This window comes from Fukomys damarensis, unplaced genomic scaffold, assembly GCF_012274545.1.
Source record: "Fukomys damarensis isolate Sample0158 unplaced genomic scaffold, DMR_v1.0_HiC HiC_scaffold_33, whole genome shotgun sequence".
NCBI classification, from domain to species: Eukaryota; Metazoa; Chordata; class Mammalia; order Rodentia; family Bathyergidae; genus Fukomys; species Fukomys damarensis.
Genome location: NW_022900945.1, coordinates 15,489,932 through 15,508,190, shown reverse-complemented (window position 1 = coordinate 15,508,190; position 18,259 = coordinate 15,489,932). Strand labels below are relative to the sequence as shown.

Here is an 18,259-nt window from a genome sequence, read left to right as displayed (position 1 = left end):
CGGGGCTCCCGGCCGAGGCTGCACGGAAGGCTGCGGCGTGGACTCGCCTTCGGGGAGGCACGGAGAGCGACGCCGCACACGGCCGCGGAGGGGAGAGCGAGGCCCCCAACAGTCCCCAAGAATTCTCCGGTAAGCTCCGCTTGCGCCCCGGCACCTCTGCCTGTGTGTGTGCGCGCAGAGAGAGTGAGAGGGAGCGAGAGGAGCGGGGAGAGAAGAGGGGGAGACGGGGAGTGCGAAGTCCTGACACAGACTCTCGGCGAGGTCTGAACTGGAGTCACCTCTCGGCCTCACCAGCTCCCCACCTACCCCCCCCACCCCAGGTCTGCTAATCATATAAACATATTAGTGTCTACAGCGGCGAAGGACAAATGTCTCCCTCCTGATTTTTCCAGCAAGGGGCTCAAGCAAACTCAAAAGAAGATTACAGGCAGCTAAGTACAAAACGTGGAGCAGATAATCTATAACTCATTGCCGCCCAATGGCCATTTTCCACTCCATTTGAGCAGCTGCGGCGGCGGTGGTGCGCCCGAGCAGGGGGGAGGCGGCGCGAAGGGGACACTTACAGGCTCCAGCGGTCGCCGGTGGCAGTGGCGGTGGCCGAGCAGCCTTCCTAGGACAGGACGGCTACGCGCGCACGGCCCGGATCGCTCCCCGGAGGTGGCCAGGGCCGACTCGCGCCCTTCCCTTCGGCCCCCTCCCCTCCGATCGCTCCCCTGGGCCTTCCCAGGTCCCAGGGTGCCACATCCAGTCACACCCCACCCAAAAACACACCCATTCCACCTTCCCCCTCTCCGTCGCCACCCCCCAACTCCACTCACTGCGCGCTCGGTCCTCGCGCGCTCAGCCGGCGCACGCTCTCCATCCTGTCCACACACACGCACTTTAAAAACATTTATTTTATTTCTGAAAAGGGGTGAAGGGTGTATGGGAGAGCGCGGAGCAGCCCCTGAGGCTAGGTATTGGGGCCTCCCTCCCCTCTTCCCTCCAGGCCCTGGAGCTTTCTCCTTGCCTGGACTTCGCAGAGGCGCCCTGGATGCGTCTGGTACCCACCCCGTCTCCAGGTTTTCTCTTTTCTCCACGCACCGAGCCGGAGGCCCCGAAACTTTGAGTTTCCGCAGCCCTCCTTTTGTGTGACTGCTCGGAGGAGAAAGAACGTCTGTTCGCCGCGGCTGCCTCCGACCGGCTGCAGAGCGCAGGGGACGCTCCAGGGTTAATGCGTCTTTGATACCTGAGATTTCCGGTGCGCTCGTTAATGAAAGTTACATTTTTTTAAAGATTGCAATGAGTTTTTCTTTGTAGTTACATACAGCTAGCTAAACTTTGACTTTATTGACTATATTTCACAAGAGCGTTTTGTTTGTTTTTGATTAAACTCACCAGGATAAGTAAGCAACGGAAGGAAAGGAGACTGCAAGGCTCTATACTTGCAAGTACATTCACAGTACTGTTAGGTCTGTTTCCGTCGTTTCCTTACATTGAAACTGCTCCTGTCCTGTGACCACACTTCCTTACCCTGCCTGTTGGCCATGTCAGCAAAAGCCAGGCAGAGCGGACGATGATCCCAAGCTGAAGGGAACAGACCAGGACAGGGCCAGTCACTTCTAGAGAGGCACGTAAAAGCCAGTTAATTGTCCGCTGTATAAGAAGAAAATCAAATTTGAATTTTTTAAGCACAAAATTTCTGAGTTGAGAGCCAGTAAGTTTTCAGATGTATTTCTGTACCACTGACTTACTAATGAAAGCAGCCATTTGCCTTGGTTTTTGAGAAAAACTGATTCTCCAAGATTTAAAGCCTCCAGAAAATAGGGTGAAACTTGAACTTTCTTTGCTTTCAGAAACAATATGTACTTTTTGTTACCGCGGGTATGTTATAGTCATCATACTTCAGAAATCATTCCAAACAATGTTATTAAAATGTCAACAGTAGATTGCTCAAAAGACACTAAGATTCTAAATACCTATCAGCATTTTGTCACAAAGCCAGATCTGTGCAGTAATAGAGTAAATCCAGCTATTGGTCAACTATTGTTCTCAAAGTGTAGGAAATCTTTAACTGCTCCTATTTTCTAAAAACTGGAACATGCACTTTTGGTAGATTATAATTCTCAAATTAAAAGAAGAGTCTAAGCCAATCCAACTACTTTTACTTGATGTACTATATTGATATTTAGATATCACAATTTCCAAAGATAAAAGGAACAATTTAGAGCATCAGACGGTCTTCAATTTGGAATTTCATAAGTAATTCAGACATCATCCATTCAGGATATAAACTAGTATGGAAAAAATATGCACCGATTCAGAGCTGGTATGAAACCTCATAATGTTACCTAATTTTTACATGTGTCAAAATTTATACATACTACAGATTTACTAGGAAAATCAAATTAGACTTCTTAAAGTAGTTGGAAAAAAGAATTGTAAGCATCAGACCTCAAAAGTCATTTACATCATAGTCTTCCTTGGGATTTAAAATTATTTTCTTTAGGATTATAAAACAGAATGTCAAACTAGTAACAATAATTTCAGTTTTCCAAAAATTTTAAGCCAGTTCTTTTGTTCATCTATGAAGGTTTTCCACTCTTCTGGGCATGACTCACAAGAAACCCCAATGAATGCATACATCAGTCTAATCCTATTTTCTTTTGGGAATCAAAATTTAGGCTGAAGTTTTTATTTAGGGAGCTTAGTAAGTAATCAATAGACATTTTTGCCTGAATTAAGCTGGCCATATGTTGGCTCATTTACTTATTTATTTAAAACTCTCCCAGAAAGACTTAAGAACCCACTTTCTACATTTCATAGGTCTGACATTCTTTGATGCTCAGGATATGAAGTGAGTCACTTTTTACTATGTTCCTAAACAGACTACATCACCAAAAAAGCAGGAGGCTTGGAAGTAGAGACGAATTTATCAAAACTGAGTTAAAACTAGAGGGAGTGGAAAATTCCCCATAGAAATTTCAAATCTTAATTCAATAGAATGTCTATTCTATAGAGTTCAAAGGGTCCAAGGCTTTTTTTCTAACATATATAAGTTTGCTGTGTTTTTAAAATTACAGCTAAAAGTATTCCTTCTCTAAATGTTCTAAAGTTTAACGAATTTCTGTTCTTTCTTTGCTCTTTTTACATGGTACTTCAACTTTGTGCACCCACAAGAACTGAAAGAGCATTCAGTTGATAGTCAAGATTAAACTGTTACCCACAAACCTGCCATAACGAAGGAGGGATTAAATGACATTCTCCACTGAGTGTGTCCACATTCAGAAAACCTGACACTTCATGACAATTCAAAACATAATTTATGACAATACAGATGTGATGGTACAAAAAAATGAAAGGAGCTTAATAAAGTCTGCAGATGTGAGTGAGTTAAGAGTTGGAATATGTTATACCTTCCCTACAATCTAATCACTTTAACTACTCAGTCTATATTATTCTTTAAGTCATGGCAAAATCATTGACTTATTCATAATACTTGCTAATTGTTTTTTAAAAATAAATTCTACAAAGGACAAAGGAAACACCCATTTCCATTTGTTTTATGTTAAATCAACATCTAACCACTCATGGTGATTTAATTCAAAGAAAAACAGAAGGATCTCATTAGCTTGTGTGGTTAGAGAGATTGATGGGCTTCAAACATTTTAGCCATGCATGTTTTTTCCAACTGTAAAAACTCATGTTTTTAATTTAAACAACCTTAAGAAACTAAAGATTATTTTATCCAATGAGTTCATGGATTTCTGATACAGAAACCATGCTGATTTTGAAAGCTATTAACATCCAGTTGTCTTGGTTTAGAGGGATGTGATCAGGTAGGTACTTGTCAAAATACGTGAGTACCAATGAAAATGAAAGAATCTGAAGAAGTATGAAAATGGAAGTTGCAAAATATTGTGATGAGTGTAAGCCAATAAAATACAATCCGTGGCTTCTTCACCATCTCCCTCTAATAACCTTGGACACAGATAACCCAGTTTAAAAGGGGTTCCCAGGGGAAGATTGGAGAGGAGCTATTAGTACCTGACAGTGGGCTAAAAATTGCCATAATGTTTGAGCTGCACAGATGGAGAGAACTGTGAGGGAGAGGTTTTATCCATCATGTGATTAGAGCTTGTGGACATTTTCAGAAGGCAAACAACAAATAAGCAAACAAGAAAATGAGTTCAACTATTTTCTAATTCAGAAATAGATATAAAATGTTAGACTATATACAAAATTTAACTCCGCTCTCTTTCCTTTGTTATTACTGTTTGGTGATGCTTGGTGTTGAAACTATTTTTCCCAAATCTAGAAAATAAACTATTTTAAAGCTCTAGAGCAGATCAAAGCAGTGTGTGAATACCAATCTCGACTAGAACTGGTTGAAGATCATTAGCTTTGTTTTTCATTTTGGCTTTGCCATGCATGTAGGCTGAAAAGAAATCAAGACTCATTTTCCATGAGAACAGAAACATATGAAAGCATTTGGCAAAGCCAATAAGTTTTTAAGTATTGTCCTGGCTCTCTAGGCTGAGTAAATTTTATCCAAAGAGGCCAAACCCTATCCATAATGGAGAGATGCTGGCGCAAGTATAAGGATAAAATGTAACATAAATATGGTTATAGTATACTGTGCTTAATGATATTGTTTAGAAGTGTATAATCACATATATTATTAATAGTCATCACTGTGTAATTAATGCTTTATAAAAATATTCACCAGTAAAACTGGCTGCATGATTTTTTCTGTAAACTTGAAGTATTTAAATATGCATAACTATATATAAAATTTTTATACCTTTACAATTATGATACTCAAAGCAAGCAAATTAAAATAGATATCCCTCATAATCATTGTTCCTTTGAGTTTCACACAATTCCAAGTTATCCTTTCTTTCCCATAGATTGTTCCCATAACTCTTGTTAATCTTTGCACCTTGAGGATTTTCTATAATTGGGTCTTATAGATCTTCTATCAATGCTTCTGTCAAACCAGGAAGTATAACTATAATAACCTTATTTTTTACAAGCCTTATACTAATATAATAACTATTTTGTTCATGATAAATAGTCATAACCAAATATTTGCTTACTAAAAATATGTGGTTTAAAAATGATCCTAGTCATCTCATCTTAAGTTATACAAAGTCTTAAATTTTCTCTCAAACTGTGAGGCCAGGCAAGGTGATACAGGCTTGTAATCCTAGGTGTTCTGGAGATCAAGGGAGGAAGACCTCAAGTTCGAGCCCAGCATAGGCAATTTAGCAAGACCCTCTCTCAGCATTAAAGATAAAAAGATCTGGGGATGTAGCTCAACATAACTCAATCCCAGTACCAATTTAAAAAAAATTGAAGTTACACTAAGAGTAACCTACATTACAACTCTTTGCTGAAAGTGCAATTGTTTGGAAAGCATCATACCAGAACAAAAGCAAAGAGGACTAAGAGTAGAGGAAACTACTTGTCAAATCTAAACCCTTAAAGATAACCACATAGCAGTTTCACAAAATAGTACAAATTGAATTTTTAGTGCCTCTGGAAATAGGACTTTGATTATTCATGTCATAGTTCAATGTATTATGGCAAAACTTGCCAAAGGCTTTTAAGAGTCAGACAACAAATTCACAAATGCCTTCTTTGGATTTTAGAAAGTCAAAGATACGATTTTATTATACTCCTAATGTTTCCATAATAGTATACTTTGTTTTCATAATTAGACAGCACAAAATAATAACTGTAATGTATGGTCTTAATATTTTAAAAGGGAATTTATTTCATTTTGAAAATATTTTATGCTTTAAAATTGTATAATATGAGATGTTTATCCTCTGCTTTGGTTGGTCCTCTATCTTATATAAATTAGCTGTTAGTAACATTTTTCACTATTTTCTTTTCTTGTTGATATGACTATTTTTTTACTCTACTTTGCTACTTTATTTTTGAAAGCTTTTATTTGTTGTATAAATTTTAGTAAAAGTAAATTTCAGCATGGAGGAACTACAACAGCAAACTAAAATACTGTGTGTGTTTGTGTGTGTGTGTGTGTGTGTGTGTGTGCTTCTGAGGACTGAGCCCAAGGACTTTGCATTGATCTATATCTCCAGCTTTTAAAAATAATTTCTAAATTTTGAGACACGGTCTGGCTAAATTGCTAAATTGACTGGGCTGGGTTCATTGTGATCCTTCTACCTCTGTCACCCAGAGTGCTGAGATTGCGTGCATGCATGTTTAATTTAGTTCTTATCACATAATTTCTTGATAAGATAATTTTCAGGAGTGATTTAAATCCTTTTAATTTAATTTCAATCCACTGCAGTTCTTTCCAATGTATTTATTTTGGTGCTGGGGAACGAACCTAGATTCTCACAAGCTACACACAGAGCTCTACCGCTAAGCTATATTTCTGCCTCCTTTACTATTCTGAAGGTCATGATAAAATCATTTGCTTAGATTCTAGACCAAACAATGATGTAATAGGCATACTATTTTGTAATATGTAAAAATGCTTTAACACCCAAATTTAGAATCATATCAAAATATCATTTATATCTCAAAAGAGTACTGACATGATTTAGTGATGATAAAATTTTGTTGAGTGATATTTAATGAAACGTTGAAGGAAAAAATCTTGTTTTAGGGAAAAAAAATCAAAGCACGTAAATAACCCATGAAGCCACTCTACATTAAAAGATGTTGCTGAACCATCACTGGATAAGATATTCTTTTAGTGTTCTTGTTTTAGTAATGGAAATGTGTTTCATGAATCATCCACACTTTTATTCAGTTTTCCTGCTTACCAAAATCACATATCTATAACATAACAAAAAGTATTATTATAGTATTAAAAAAATGGCCTCCCTTCATTGTGGGGATGTAATTCATGACACCAACTTAATTACTACTGTGTCCTTACTACTTGAATTAATGGACTCAAATCAGACCATATATTTTTAATTGTTTCAACAATATAGAATAGAATGCAAGAATAGCTAATTCCTGTTTATTATATAGTGACAATCAAACCACAATAACTCATTGTAGTACTACCTGATTCCTATGTGTAATGTGCCAGGTCTGAAAGAAAAATGTGATGGAGATGACTTAAAACAATTATAATTTGTTAAAATAAAGTCAGAGACAAGTTGGGTACAAATGCTGACTATAAAATGTAAATAATCAAGGAATCCAAGTACTATATATGTGGATTATTTTCAAGTAATATGAATCTGAAGAGGACTGTCATTTATCATTTAAAAATAGTTCATGTGTAATCAAATAGAGAAGTTTTAAAGTATTTTTGAAAAGAAATTTTGACATTTTCATATTATTACTCAGTATTTACTTTCTCTCTGATGTCTTATTGCAAAATTATTTTAAGCCTCACATACGCATTTATAAATCAAACTATTTTATGCAAGTATTGACTTCAAATAATAATGATGGCATATTTGCCTGTGTTGGATGATTCTATACAGGAGGAAAGAATAGAATGTCAAAAATAGATAGTAGATTGGATATTCAAAAAACTACTTTTAACTACATGGGTAAATTTATAGATTATCAAGTTTTGGAGATAAAATATTATACCTTATAACTGAGGGAAGTTTATCTGCCTGAATTTTTCCACTTAATGAAAGAAGCGTTTAAATACTCTGCAGTTAGATTATTAACATCTACAAAATTGAAACAGATGTTTGTCTTAATATGCCATTAAATTTATGATATACATAGAACCTTTACATAGAGCTGACCAGAGGCCAGTGATTCTAATTTGCTCTAGATTTATAATAACCTGATCTGGTTTGTGTAAGTACTGAAACACTTTAAACAAAATTAGAAGGCAGTTGTGCTTTGTGTGATTAAAGATGCAATTCCCTTTGGGGTAATGAGAAAAGTTAGAACATGTTTCTTTCTTTATGGATGTTTCTATTATAAACAAGAGTGCCATACATTATATATTTTTGTTACTATGATTTTCTTGTTTTTAATTATGAAATGAGCCAATTGAATTTCAGTGGAGTCTCAAATTGAAACTATGCCAAAATTTAGCTGAAGAATGTGTACTGAGCTTCATAAAAATCCTTAAAAATTTTCCCAGGGTCTTAGAGTCTTGTTATATAAATAATAGGTCACCATAATTTTTTAGAGCAAAATAGCTTTCTGGTTAAGACGCATGCAGCAAAAAGACTGGCATGCTGAATACATTTCAAATCTAGAAAATGACATGAATGAAATTGCTCAAGATTGATGATCACTGCATTCATAAAAGCTACAGATAAAAAAATTAATATATTTTATCTCATTACACATACAGCACTGTTATTTAAAGCTTCTACTTTACTTTGTGAATTATAATACCTCAGCTCCTAAAAATCAAATCTATAAAAATACTTTAAATACTGTGAATATTGCCTCCTTTAAAACTCACTCAGAAAATGTTGATATAAATATCATTATAAGCATATGTATGTATATTGATGTATATAGAAGATAAGTACATTCAAAAGTATTAATTCATTAAAAGTTTATTTCTCATAAAACCTTTATTAGCCCTTGAAGTCTTTGCCACTTCATATAAAATGATTTATCTTTTGAATAACAAGGTCTCATTAATCTGTCTGACAAAGGAATTTTTAAATCATTTAAATAATTTATTGGAATGAATTATTTAAATTCTGTAAAATATATATACGCATACGTATATATCTATGTCTGTATATCTGTGTTCTAGCACAGTATCACAGAAGAAGTACAAAACTAGCTCAGAATACATTGCCCTTGACATCCCAGTGTGGCTTGGTGCTGCTGTTGGTGTGAGGTGTCCTTTGAAAACGAAGTCTCTGCACCGGACCCCGTTAGAAGACCAGCTGTGCCCCATTCAGCAGAACAGAGTGATTTCATGCCAGAAAAACGTGCACATTCTTTTACAGACTCATTCTTAAGTTTGCATTTTTACCAACATTGTAGGTTGACACGTTTTTCTAAATGTAGGGCTAATACAGGCAATTGTTCAGCAATCCCCCAAAAACCTGCTCAGCGCACTGCTGTAGGAGCAACTGGAAAGCCTAAACATACTCCCCCTCCTGAGAAATGAATCATTGGTGGAAACAAAGGAGAAACAGGCAGGGAAAACAAGAATATACACAAAAGTTTGTAAATGGATGCACAAACCTCATTAGGGCTACACAGCTGTATGTGACATTCTTAATGTGAGCAACCCTCAGAAATTGTGGCCATTTCTTCAGACTAGTACAAAATTATTTTCAAACAGATCTCATCCTTGTCCTTTTTCCTCTGAAATGCATTGTACTCATACAAGTATTGTAAGTGATTGAATAATTCCCCAGTTTGGGTGAGGTTATGGAATAAATTTAAGACATGTTCTTATCAATTTTACTTTGTTGCATTTTTATTCTATTTATTTAGCCAGGTGTTTTCCAAGACAGGGTCTCACTACGTAGTTCAGTATAACCTTGAACTCATTATCTAGCCAGGCGGGTCTTGAACTCTCGGTAATATTTCTGCTTCAGCCTTCTTGCTACTGGGATTATAAGTGTCCACCCACACCCTGGCTCACTTTTTTTTTTTAGTACCAGGGATTGAACTCAGGTCCTTGCGCTTGCAAGGCAGGCCACCGAACCGCTGAGCTAAATCCCCGGCCCATTTTTATTTTTAAACATGGGGAAATATTTACTGAAATAGTTTCTATACTGAACATAATCACATGGATTTATTCTTTATACCTGCGCATCTCTCTCTCTCTCTCTCTCTCTCTCTCTCTCTCTCTTTCTCTCTCTCTCTCCCCCACCCTCCCTTCCTCTCTTTCTTTATTGAAAATTGAACATAATCACATGGATTTATTCTTTATACCTGCGCATCTCTCTCTCTCTCTCTCTCTCTCTTTCTCTCTCTCCCCCACCCTCCCTTCCTCTCTTTCTTTATTGAAACGTTACCCTATTTTCTTTCCTGTGTGTGCTACTAATCTCCCTTTTATTATTAGATTGTGGTAGGCTCATTCAGTTTGTTTGCTGGTTCGTTTTCCTCCCTTCCCTTCCCTTCTTCCTTCCTTCCTTCCTTCCACATTGCTGACTACAGAACCCAGGTTCTTCATACTGAGCTGCATCCTTAGCCCCTTTGTAATTTTTTTTTTTTTGAGACAGGATTTTGCTAAGTCACTAAATTGCTGAAGATGGACTTAAATTTGACATTTTCTTGCTTCAGCCTTCCAGAGTGCTGGGATTTCAGGCCTGTGCCACCATATCCACCTCATTTCATTTTTATTTGGATGTTTTCATGCATTTTTTTTCAACAAATTCCTTTATCGGACAGATCCTAATTTTGCACATAAAATCTGAATCTCTTTTGGTGGCATTCAGTAAATCTGTCTCCTCCAGTTCTTCTTCACTTTTCCAGCCATCCGTAAAACCAGCCACGACATTGTACCATCTTACACGTTTTACCTAGGATACTCTAGCTTTGGCAAGGATGTAAGAAAGGCCTCAGCAATCTCATACAACTTTAAATATCCCTGAATTTTTTTTTTCATTTGTTTTGTTTACAGAGACAGGGCTTCCCTATGTAGCTCAGGCTGGCCTTGAACTCACTGTGTAGCCCAGGCTGGCCCAGAATTCACAGTGATGCTCCTGTCTCAGCCTCCTAAATGCTGAGGTCATGGCTATGCACCACCATTCCCAGCTCAAAAATCCTTAATCTACCAAAGTAGCATCTAGACTTCTTGGGGAGACAATAGTTTTTAAAGATTGTATTTTTTAAAGCTGCTTAAAGACTTCATACATTCTCAGATACTTTTTTGGTGGTGCTGGGGATCGAACCCAGGACCTTGCATATGCTGGGCATGTGCTCTACCACTGAGCTACATCTCCATATGTCAGTATAACACTTAGTTCAATACGAAGGCTACTGTATTCTCCAATATTTTAGCCCTGCCTTTGCCAATACAGAGATTAGAAGTCAACCTAGACATCTGATGTACTCATCACAATTAGAACATACTCATCACAATTGTATGTATCAACAAACAGAAATTTACATACTAACAAATGAAATATGTTAATAAACCTGTTCCGTCATTTTGTTGAAATATTTCAGTAAGCCATATGTAAATTTTTAATATCCACAACAAATTAATGATGGCAATGAAAATGTGAGTGTTTTCAAAAAAATCAATTTAATAACAGTATTTGTATATGCTTGTTCTTTTAAGGGAAAAGCAAATGCAGGCAGTTTGTTCAAGGACTTTCTAGCTCCTACTACTAACCATCTTAGTGTGTGTGTGTGTGTGTGTGTGTGTGTGCCTCAAGGAAGGCAAGAAATCAAGGTCTTTTTGTACTCGGGAATTCGGAAAATTGGAGAGGTTGGCCAATCACCTGGTTTTTGATCCACCTCCCTTGTGCTATTCCTGTGCCAACAACTTATGTGAGGTGAAGTGTGTCCAGGAAACCTCAGAAATGAGAATCAATGTGCCCTTACATTAGACTTTCCAAGGGTTATGTTTTGTACCCTGGTGCTTTGGTTTTATTTAAAGGCAAAACGTCTTTGACAAATTACATATTATGCTAAAAAGCGCTGTACTTCTATCTTAGCTCATTTATGACTCACTAAGTTGTCAAAGTCTAAAACCCTACGTACAAGAGCCAAAAAATATTTTAACCAATTTTATCCTGCCAAATCACTAGAAAATTTTATTAATGTTATCTTAAACACTAAATTAATTAATAGAAATTTCCAGGATACTTTGATTTTCTGCTATCACTTTAAATGCTGCTTCTTTTTGTTTACAATCTTGTTTTACATTACAGCTTTTTAAACTCTTCCCAGAACATATTATCATAGCATTTTGCTAAGAAATCATACTGTCATTTTACTCTTCTCTGATGATGTGAAATTTTCTCAGAGAATGAATGCTGATGACCATAGCCCTTATTATATACATCACGATATTTATTAGTGTACATGTCCTTGGTCCCTACCAAACTTAAGAACTCTCAGAACTTTATACTCCCTGGTCTTGGCATAACATACACAAGAGGTCTCCATTTTTTGTCTACAAAAAAAAAAAAAAATAGCCAGTAAATGTTGTTTGTTTGCCCTCTACATGCTGGGCATTCCTAATTTCATTTTCTGCTTTTATTTACAAATTTTTAGGATGATTGCAGGTCAAAACATTCCCTGTGTAATAAATTTTCAATTAACTGTTTGGTTCCTTTCCTCCCATCCTCTCCCCTCCACTTTCCTTCCTCTCTGTCCCTTGAGAGTCAGCCTAGCATTTTTTTCAATAAACTATATCTTTAGCCCTTTAGTTCTTAATTTTGAAGTAGGATCTCACTAAATTGTTGAGCTGCTCAGGATGAACTCAAACTTGGCAATCTTGGCTCGGGCTTCCAGAGTGTTTGGAACACTATAGGTGTGCGCTATTACTGTGCTTGGCTAATCAATCGATATTTTCTTAATTTTGTTTCAGAATGAGATAAGAGATTGGAGCTGGGGCAAGTGGATCAAACAACTAGGCTGATTGTGTCAAAGTCATTGAGACCCAAGGAAAGTGTGCAGCTCCCGAGGACTGGGCAGGCTCTGGGCTGACTCTGCAGTTCCTGAAACAATCAGAAAAGTGCTATTTCCCAGTCTTCCTTGGCATTTGGCGGGGAGCCAAGGGCGACTTTCCTGAGGGCAGTTTAAGTCTGGTACCAGGAAAAATGCGTTTTTGTTAGGACAGCCTTGCCAGGGCCATATTTGTGTGAGTGAGGCAGAAGGAATCCAGCAGTTCCAGATAGAAGAACCCTTTCCCTTGTCCTTGGGGTGCTGTGAATTTCAGTCTGTCTCTGTCTCTGTCTCTGCAGAGCATCCTTCTTTCCCTCCTTCAATAAATGTACCACCCCTTCGTCCAATTCTTTGTTCAGGATACCAAGAACCTGGAAAAGAAATTCTCCTGGGACCCCAGCATCCGGTAACAAGGGCAGATGGACACCTGCCTACCATTGTACCAAACAGTTATCTGGCCAGCTTACTTTTGAAACATTATTAGAGCAATTCTATCGTTAATTGTTGGGGTAGAGTCTGTTTAAAAGAAACTCATCACAAATGATTTCCTGTATATCCTGGAAACTACTGTGGGTATATGTGATCAGACCCATCCCTTAATAGACCTTTTCTTTCCTTTTCCACTAAGCAAGCCTCTTTTAAATGACAATAACAAAATTAAGCTTTCAGTAATCTTAGTATTTGTTTTTTAAAAGTTTATCTTTTCCCTTTTCCCTATTTCTGCCAAATTGAAAGATAAAAAGATACAGTCAGGGTTTTTGTTTTGTTTTAGCCCTCTTGTCCCTTTTTCTTCTTTGAGACGGGGTCTCACTAAATAACCCTGGGGAGATTCCAACTTCAAATTGAATAATTGATTTGACCCATTAGCTTAGACTGTGTCCACACTAACAGTATGAAATACCTTTAAAATTATTTGTAAATTGTAACAGCATATATTTAGAAAGTAGGATTTTCTTTTTCTTGATGTGTAATGTGCACAAGGCTCAAATCCTTAAGGCTCACATCTTCCTTAAAATTCTACAATTTGGTTCAGTCAAGAATTTGGTAAGTACCATTCAGAATCACTTGGCTCTGCAGAAGCTTTAACACCCAACCACTGACATTCATGACACACACCTTTTCAAAGAAATTGCAGATTTTTTAAAAAAAATAAAAATAAATTGAAGATAAAATTTTTTCCTTACCTTGAAAAATACCTATTGGAAAAGATCTAAGGTGGCCTCATAAAAATGTAGATTCATTTGACTCTGTGTAGTGTTAATTTTTCCAATAAAAAAGCAACGGAAAAACTTAGAATTTGGACCAGATCACCTGGGTTTAGATCTCAGTTTCATATATTAAGACAGTGTGGAGGGCTTATCTTTAAGTAACTCTCATTTCTCATTTATAAAATGGAGATTGAGTTGGGCTTGGTTATGTGCACTTGTAATTCCAGGACTCAGGAGGCTGATGCAGGAGGATCCCAGCCAGCCTGGGCTATAAAATAAGTTCAAAGTCAGCCTGAAATACATTGCAAGACTCTGCCTCAAAAGTAATTAATTAATAAAATGGCACTAATAAATACATGTATCTTATAGTATTGCTTTGAAGGTTATATGGAATATAGGCAGTACCTGAGCCATAATATCTGTTTAAATATTTGCTATTATTTTGGTTCTATTAATAGCATAACACAAGTGACAGATTTTCAAAATACTGCTACATAAATGCTAAAAGCATACAAAGCTAAAATGAAAGGATTTTGAACATTCTGTCTTAGCTACTCAGTTGTGTTATAGCAAAGACTTTTATTCAGTGCCGATGTTTGAACAAAGAAACACAGGCAGAAATAGGCAAGCACTCCACCACGGAGCTGCATTCCAGCCCCCAGGCCCCAGGCAGAAATTTTTAAATACATTTTGCCCTATATAGCTTTATATTGCCTACACAAAAATTCTGCCATCATATATATGCTGCTGCTGTTGCTGGCACTTAGCATTGCTTTTCTGTTTTGTTTTGCAGTTCTAGGAATTGAATCCAGGGTCTCTTTCATTCAAGGCTGAGCTTAAGCTTCAGCACATACTTTCAGTTGTTTTGTTTGTTTGTTTCATATCTTTTCTATTTACACATTCAGTATTGGTTATACAGACTAATGAATTTCACTTTGGCAGATTGGTGGGTGTATATAACATACTTTTATTATTTTCATACTCCCAAGTATTTTTTGTCATTTTGAAGGATCTTCTCACACCTGATTATGCTCATAGCTAATGATTTTTATTGTTATTTAATCAGAAGTACTTATTTTTCCCTTAAATTCATAATTCCCAAGCCTTGAAGAAACACTAGAAGAATAAATATCTGGTTAAACTTGAGAGAACTATGCACGATTGAATGTAGTTGGCTACTACAAACCCTTATTTATTTATTTTATTCATTTGTTCATTCATTCATTCATTTTCCTTCATGTTCCAGAAAGGACTTGAGATTTACAAACAAGAAGAAATGAAACTAATGAGACTAAATAATAAGGCTGACACAAAGAGAAAGACTGAAATTAAGAAGCAAGACAAGTTGACACAGATGTGTTAACATCTGCATGCTAAATCTAGGCGCTGATTATGATTTTGTTTTTGTTTTTCTGGTGGTGAGGATTTAATCTAGAACTCCTGCGCGCTTAGTTCTACCGAGCGGAATTTGCCTTTAAGCTTTCTCAGACCCACACAAAGAGAAGGGATATTATAAAATTCCCAATACCAAGCAAGGGAATCTGATGAGACCAGAGGAAGAAGCCAGCCATTTGTTTGTCTTTCCATCCTGTCTATAGTTCCAGTCCTTCCTGTTTTACTCACCCTGAATAGCTACAGTTGTTTTACGTCTATTAAAAAGATGTGTGCGTGTGTGTGTGTGTGTGTGTGTGGTACTGGGGATCGAACCCAGTGGTGCTCTATCATTGAGTGACATCCCCAGCCCTTTTAAATTTTTTTTTTCAAAATTTGGGACAAGGTCTCACTAAGTTTCCTAGGTGAGAATTGAACTTGTTATCCTTCTGCTTCAACCTGGCTCAGTGCTGGGATTACAGGCATGCACCACTGCCTCAGCTAGGCGTACTTCTTTTTAACTCTATTGTCCGGGCCCGGTAAAACACTCCAGAGCTTGGTTCAACCTTTTTTAAAGCTAAATTTCCTAAGGACTCCAACACATGCATTCAATGGCTCATAGTAGCAAAGATTCCTGTTAGGAAGGAGAGCATCACCAACTCTGGTTACTCTCAGGAAAGTGGAAGAAAATACTCAGGTGGTTTTAGTAGATATTGAACTAATTAATTAATTAACCCTTCCTTTCAGGAAAAATGATAAATTCAAAAGAGAGAGAGAGAGACAACAATTACACTGGGTATAAATAACTAAGACACACTACTACTTAACCCCTGGATTCTATTTCAGGGAATAGGGTACAGTTAATTTTGTAAAAAGTGACTTAGCTGTTAGAAATTATCCCCTTATTAATGTATTTTTTTATAAAATATGCTTAGCTTCTTGGGTTACTTGAAGATGTCTCTTCATGGATTTGCCATTTGGTGTTTTTACTGGATTTAATTCAAGAGGAAGAGAGGAGCAGGGGAGGGGATGAACATTCATCAAGTGCCATCTATGTGTCGAATACTGTGAGGACATTTTAATGTTACTTTATTTTAGGGCTGGCATTCGGCTGGTATGTGCTGGCAGGGCTTGCCGGTAGTTTATGACCAACATCTGTTCTGATCTTTTGGTGCCCAAGCCCAACCATTTATACATTATTAAATATTTTAATGTTATGCCTATTTTATTTTAATCTTCAAAATAGACTTCCAGGGAAAAAGGAATACTGGGAGATGGAAGAAAAGACACCCTTCAGGGACCCCCAGCTCCGACTGACTCTGCCTCCGCTACGTTTCCTGGCCTCCGCTAGTTTGGTTTAAGAGCCAGGAGAGTCCTGCTTCTACACTTTTCCTTCTATGGAAGTGTCCAGGCCATGAGAAGACCTTCTTCTGGATAGTGAGGTGGAGTTTTAAAAAACTGTGTTTTTCAACTCTGGCAGTGGAGTCTTTGGCAACCATGTGGTTCCTAGCGAAGGAGAGGAAGAGAAACGTCGAGCCAGGTAGGCTGTGCCGGTTGTGGGTACCTGTTCGCATGCACGCGGCCACCTGCATTCTGGTCCCATAGTCTTAGCTAAAGGCATTGGGGCACGACAGATGTGCATGTGGTATCTGCCTACATGTCTGCAAGCAACCCGAAACTGTACCAGTCCTATGATAAACCAGAAAACCACAGCACAGAAAGGTTGACTTACTCGATAGTGGAAGAGGCTTAGAAGCCACATCTTTGGGATTCTTTAAAGCCTGTGTTCTGTGCAGGTACATATTCTGTTTCAAATTTCTTTTAGCTGAAAACCCCAACTAAATGCAATATATAGAGACCCAATATATTAACAGGAAACTAGTCTGATCTGATTAATGAGAGAGAGAGAGAGCAGAATTTCCTGTCAGTTACATCCTCATCACTTCAGCAGCCCCTGCAGCACCTCCAGAAGACTCAATATTGTGCTCCTATGAGTAGACTTGGAAAAACATTGACCTACAAAATGCTGCCACCCTCAGACCCGCTCCCTGTTGTTCACCTTGGTAAATAATTCATTCGACAAACATACTGTGTAGCTATTGCCTGCTAGACTCTAAGAATACAAAGATAAATAAATAGTGTCTGCCATCAAAAAGCGCATAGGAGGAGGAAAAGAGAAAAAAATAAGATAAAAAGTAGCCACCAGTATTGGACCTCTCTGTAACAGTTCTCGCTACTGCAAGAGAAGGGAATGCTTTGCTCTTTAATAGAGAAGCAAACTAAAATCAAAAGGGTTAAGGAATGCGTTATCATGCATCTCCTCAGGGATGGGACAGGTCTGGTCTCAGGACCAACATGCTGGTCTCAGGAATGCCAACCTAGGCTCTTTCTTCCGTCCAGACCACACACACACACACACACACGTGGGTGCCTGCATGCAGCCTGCAATTTGTTGTAAATCTACAACAAAGTAAACACCTTTCAAGATGGATTAAAATTTAAAATGCAAATCACTCAAAGGAGAGGAAAGAAAGTCCACAGAAACCCACAGATGAAGTCATTAAAATTGTCGTCATCATAACACCGCCTTCCATAACCAGCTATTACTCCACACCCATGATCTCCTTCCACTCCCCAGCAGCTCTGTGGAGCAGAAGGCCACATATTATTATTGCCATCTCACAGGAGTAGAAGTAAATCCTTGGGCTATTCCTGGAAAGTAATATGGTAAGGATGAATTTTACTTGCCTAAGGCAAAACGTAAAGTATCTAGCAGTTGGGATAAAATCCCCAACCAGCTCTCTTACTGTCTCTTAACTAGCCATGAGACCTTAGGCAAGTCAATTAACCTTTTAGACCATAATTTGCTGGTCAATACTAGTAGAAGAGCCAGTTTTTTCATCCTGCAGGGCCTTCAGCCTCAACTTGTAATGAGTCTGCAGCTTCTCAAGTCTACGAGCCACAGTCGCTGGACAAATAGAATCCACCTTCTATCCCAAAGCTTTGCACTGTTTCATGCTGCTTGCTAATATTAAACTCGAGTGAAACTTCATCATTTCCCAGGCACAGAGTTTGATCATTTATAGGACATAATTTTAAGTCTATTTGAATTATAATTAGACTGAGCTGATCGGAAA

At 37.8% G+C, this 18,259-nt stretch overlaps 1 protein-coding gene and 1 long non-coding RNA gene across 37 annotated transcripts in view; one reads left to right on the top strand and one right to left on the bottom strand.

Moving 5' to 3' along the window:
- The window catches only part of Adgrl2 (adhesion G protein-coupled receptor L2), a 221,892-nt gene that overhangs the window by 188,632 nt on the left and 15,001 nt on the right, over positions 1 to 18,259 (bottom strand). The gene's annotated exons all lie outside the window — the stretch shown is intronic.
- LOC117284038 overlaps positions 7 to 18,259 on the top strand; it is a 30,927-nt gene continuing 12,674 nt past the window's right edge. The window contains exons 1-2 of the long non-coding RNA XR_004515129.1: positions 7 to 129; positions 16,369 to 16,662. This is a non-coding gene — a long non-coding RNA (uncharacterized LOC117284038). The remainder of the gene's footprint in view (positions 130 to 16,368; positions 16,663 to 18,259) is intronic.